The sequence below is a fragment of the Zea mays genome, chromosome 4 (genome assembly GCF_902167145.1).
Source record: "Zea mays cultivar B73 chromosome 4, Zm-B73-REFERENCE-NAM-5.0, whole genome shotgun sequence".
Lineage (NCBI taxonomy): Eukaryota > Viridiplantae > Streptophyta > Magnoliopsida > Poales > Poaceae > Zea > Zea mays.
Genome location: NC_050099.1, coordinates 143,593,566 through 143,599,063, shown reverse-complemented (window position 1 = coordinate 143,599,063; position 5,498 = coordinate 143,593,566).

Genomic DNA, 5,498 nt, shown 5'->3' with positions numbered 1-5,498 from the left:
AATCGAACTCTATTGGATATGGCAAGAACCATGCTTGATGAGTACTAGACATCGGATCGGTTTTGAGCCGAGGCGGTCAACACCGCTTGCTACGCCATCAACCGGTTGTATCTGCACCGAATCCTCAAGAAGACATCCTATGAACTCCTAACCGGTAAAAAGCCCAACATTTCATATTTTAGAGTCTTTGGTAGCAAATGCTTTATTCTTGTTAAAAGAGGTAGAAAATCTAAGTTTGCTCCTAAGACTGTAGAAGGCTTTTTACTAGGATATGACTCAAACACAAGGGCATATAGAGTCTTTAACAAGTCCTCAGGACTTGTTGAAGTTTCTTGTGACGTTGTGTTTGATGAGACTAACGGCTCTCAAGTAGAGCAAGTTGATCTTGATGAGATAGGTATTGAAGAGGCTCTGTGCATCGCCCTAAGGAACATGTCCATTGGGGATGTGTGTCCTAAGGAATCCGAAGAGCCTCCAAGAACACAAGATCAACCATCCTCCTCCACGCAAGCATCTCCACCGACTCAAAATGTGGATGAGGCTCAACTTGATGAAGGACAAGATCAAGAAGATGAGCCACCTCAAGATGATGGCAATGATCAAGGGGGAGATGCAAATGATCAAGAAAAGGAGGATGAGCAAGAACCAAGACCGCCACACCCAAGAGTCCACCAAGCAATCCAACGAGATCACCCCGTCGACACCATCCTCGGCGACATTCATAAGGGGGTAACTACTAGATCTCGGGTTGCACATTTTTGTGAACATTACTCTTTTGTTTCCTCTATTGAGCCACACAGGGTAGAGGAAGCACTTCAAGATTCGGATTGGGTGGTGGCGATGCAAGAGGAGCTCAACAACTTCACTAGGAATGAGGTATGGCATTTAGTTCCACGTCCTAACCAAAATGTTGTAGGGACCAAATGGGTCTTCCGCAACAAGCAAGACGAGCATGGTGTGGTGACAAGGAACAAAGCTCGACTTGTGGCCAAAGGATACTCCCAAGTCGAAGGTTTGGATTTCGGTGAAACCTATGCACCCGTAGCTAGGCTTGAGTCAATTCGCATATTATTAGCCTATGCTACTTACCATGGCTTTAAGCTCTATCAAATGGACGTGAAAAGTGCCTTCCTCAATGGACCAATCAAGGAAGAGGTCTATGTTGAGCAACCTCCCGGCTTTGAAGACAGTGAGTACCCTAACCATGTCTATAAGCTCTCTAAGGCGCTTTATGGGCTCAAGCAAGCCCCAAGAGCATGGTATGAATGCCTTAGAGATTTCCTTATTGCTAATGGCTTCAAAGTCGGAAAGGCCGATCCTACACTCTTTACTAAAACTCTTGAAAATGACTTGTTTGTATGCCAAATTTATGTTGATGATATTATATTTGGGTCTACTAACGAGTCTACATGTGAAGAATTTAGTAGGATCATGACACAAAAGTTCGAGATGTCTATGATGGGGGAGTTGAAGTATTTCTTAGGATTCCAAGTAAAGCAACTCCAAGAGGGCACCTTCATTAGCCAAACGAAGTACACTCAAGACATTCTAAACAAGTTTGGGATGAAGGATGCCAAACCCATCAAAACACCCATGGGAACCAATGGGCATCTCGACCTCGACACGGGAGGTAAGTCCGTGGATCAAAAGGTATACCGGTCGATGATAGGATCTTTACTCTATTTATGTGCATCTCGACCGGATATTATGCTTTCCGTATGCATGTGTGCAAGATTCCAAGCCGACCCTAAGGAAGCTCACCTTACGGCCGTGAAACGAATCTTGAGATATTTGGCTTATACTCCTAAGTTTGGGCTTTGGTATCCTAGGGGATCCACATTTGATTTGATTGGTTATTCGGATGCCGATTGGGCGGGGTGTAAAATCAATAGGAAGAGCACATCGGGGACTTGCCAGTTCTTGGGAAGATCCTTGGTGTCTTGGGCTTCAAAGAAGCAAAATTCGGTCGCTCTTTCCACCGCCGAAGCCGAGTACATTGCCGCAGGCCATTGTTGCGCGCAATTGCTTTGGATGAGGCAAACCCTGCGAGACTACGGTTACAAATTAACCAAAGTCCCTTTGCTATGTGATAATGAGAGTGCAATCAAAATGGCCGACAATCCCGTCGAGCATAGCCGCACTAAACACATAGCCATCCGGTATCATTTTCTTAGGGATCACCAACAAAAGGGAGATATCGAGATTTCATATATTAACACTAAAGATCAATTAGCCGATATCTTTACCAAGCCTCTTGATGAACAATCTTTTAACAAACTTAGGCATGAGCTCAATATTCTTGATTCGCGCAATTTCTTTTGCTAGAATGCACACTTAGCTCATTTATATACCTTTGATCATGTCTCCTTCATATGCTATGACTAATGTGTTTTCAAGTCTATTTCAAACCAAGTCATAGGTGTATTGAAAGGGAATCGAAGTCTTCGGCAAAGACAAAGGCTTCCACTCCTGTAACACCCTAAAAAATAAACCATTTTTATAATCCAAATATGGTATGTCCTATGGATGATCGGAGGCCGTAGATATATTGATCTCATCAAGATGATTCCGATCAATCACTAGTTTGCCTTGTTTGGAGTCCGGATGAGTCTTTTTGAGTGCCGGTTGATCTGAGCCTTTGGATATTAGGATTGTGGAAGTTTTCTTCTATTTATACCTCCCTAACCCTAGAAGCCACGTCCTCCCACCCCTAGCAGCCGTCACCCTTTTGTGCCTTGCCCCAAGAGAAGAGAGGAAGAAAAAAGAAGAGAAGAGAGGGGAGATGAGGGCATACCGTCGCCCATCATCGTCGTTCCTCTCCAAGAATTGGTTGGATTTCCTTTCCTCTCTCTCTTTTATCCACTTGATGAATGCTTTCCCTTATTTTGGATGAGTTTTAGGCCCTGCAATTAGTTTTTTTGGTTAGATTGGATGGGAGATTAGATTTTAATATCGAAATTAGTTTCTGCAGAATGACAGATTCAATAGTTTATGTTCATGCCAGTTTTCCGTGGTCTTAGTGGCCTCAAAAAAATAAAAAGTCTATCTATGAGTCGTAGATAATTTGTGGATCTTTCCGTGGCCGCGAAGAACACCTCAATCGGATATCAGATCAGAAAGTTATTGCAGTTTGATTATAGCAGTTTTTCAGTCTCATAATTCTGTACAGAATCTGTTCTCTTAAGCTTTAGGCAATTTTATCAACAGAATTAAACTTTAGGATTGTAAAAGAAGTTGTAGACAATTTCATAAGCTTTCCAGATTGTTAAAGAGCGCATTCATATGAATTATGAAAGTCCAGTTATGTTTGTTTTACTGTGGCTGTTCCTGTTTGCCTGACAAAAATGAGCGGGTCTGTTCACTGGTGGGTTTCATATAGTAAATAGCCAAATTGGCTATTCCAACTATGGAGACATTTGTAGAGGGATAAAAGTTCTTACTGCCAGCAGAATTTCATAATTTTTGGTTGAGTAGTTTGGTAGATATTGAATTTTGAAGTTAACTATGCTGCTGTCTGAAACAGATTCAGACATTTATCTTATCAGATGTTTTAGAACTTATAGATGGCAGAATTTAATTATCCATTGAATACCGAAATTATAGAATATTTTGTGTAGACACTCATAGAGTATTTGTTTAATATCACCACTGTTATAATTTTAAAGATACAAAATTAACAAACAGCGCTACTGCTGTTTGGCATGTGGTTCAGGGTGGGAGTCTTTCCACCAGGATTTGGTTTCAAGTGTACGAGCGATTTGTTGATTGTTAGCAAATGTTTGTGAAATATTTGTACTAATTTTTATGCCCGCTAGCAGGTGGCTACACTCCGGATCATGCCTAGTACATCTTTCTTCTTCGATGAAGGCAAGTGAATGTAGCAGTGGTTGCTACCGTTTTGACTTGTTGTTTTTTTATCGCCTACGCTCTAATATTCAGAATTATGGAATTCTTTCATAATTGAACTCTATGGTGATGCTTTACTTGCTTGTATTATACTGATGCTCAATCATATATTGATGATGATTATGGTTCGAGTATGACCCATGAGATTAATTTACACCCCTGAAGGTAGATAAAGTATTATTTGAGATTTGTATTGTATCTGAAGGCAGATGAAGTATTATTTGAGGTTTGTTTTGTATCTGAAGGAAGTGAAGTATATTGATAAATGCAGCATGCCATATGCATTACATTATTCATTTGCATCTGAAGTTTGGTCGTGACCTATGGTCCGACCGTACCGGTACAACTTAGCATCGTACGTTGCCCGAGGAGGGGTACGATGCGGCTTCATACCCTTAGAGGTATGAAGGCAGAGGACATATGCATTGCATTTATATGCATTCATTGAAGTGATATTAGCAGATGATGTGGTTTTATACTCTCAGAGGTATGAGGGGAGATGACCTACACATTGCATTCCTATGCATACATTGAAGTGATATCTGCAGGTATTGTTGACGCAGGGAAGGGTTATACAACCTATTGTGGTTGTTCGAGGAAATGAGATGGTATTGGTTATATTGGGACTATTGAGTTCTATATCTACAAGTATTTCTGATCTCAATTGGGATTCCTTTAAAATGTTATTTAATTCAATTTGTGGTTTAAATATCTCGTCAAAATAATTTGCTTGCTGAGATGTATCATCTCACTCTTGCATTACTCAATGCAGGTATTTGATTCATGTTGGGAATGAGGGAAGTAGCAGCACGTCCACCTTCACTATTATAATAACGCTGCCCAGTTGCAGCCATGATTTAATTAGAAACTCGATGTCAAATGATGTTTGTTTTTTTCTAGTCGTGTGCACTGGTTAATTCAGTTCATGTTGTTATGTTTAACTTTCCTTTGCTAGCATATTAATAATGCTTAGTATGTTTTTTGTCATGATATATGTTTATACACTGTTGCCCCTCGTTTATGCAATCTTTCAAAGGAGATGCTGCCGAAATTTTATATATGGATGTCAGATGTGTAGTTCAGTAGCATTCCGGGGTGTTTGTGGACTCTGGGGTGTTACAGTTGGTATCAAAGCATAGGCTTTAGATTCTTGGCAATTTGAAGATAAATTTGATACACTTGCACATATAGGAAGGGTATGGGATCAAATATCTTTGATATATATTAGTGTCTTTGAAGTGCAGATGACAATAATTTCACCCCTCCCTATTCCTTTACGGTGATGTGGTAAGTTGTTTATGACTTAATGCCTAATATGTTTTATCTCTAAATCTTTATATTGTTTTATTAATGCGATTGATATCGCTGGTCTTTGGTAAGATCAAAGTTGTTATTATGCTTGTGATATACAAGTATGCCTATGTTGTTTTCATCATGTTTTTCGTGGTTGAGTTTTATTGCAATAATATTGTTATATATGCTTGATTGTGGATGTTCCTAAGAGAAGTGTGAATTGAGTGTTTTGGGTTACAAGGTAACCATCAATTTGAATTTAAGTTGTTGAGTGGTTGGTGGATAGTTCCAACTATTTT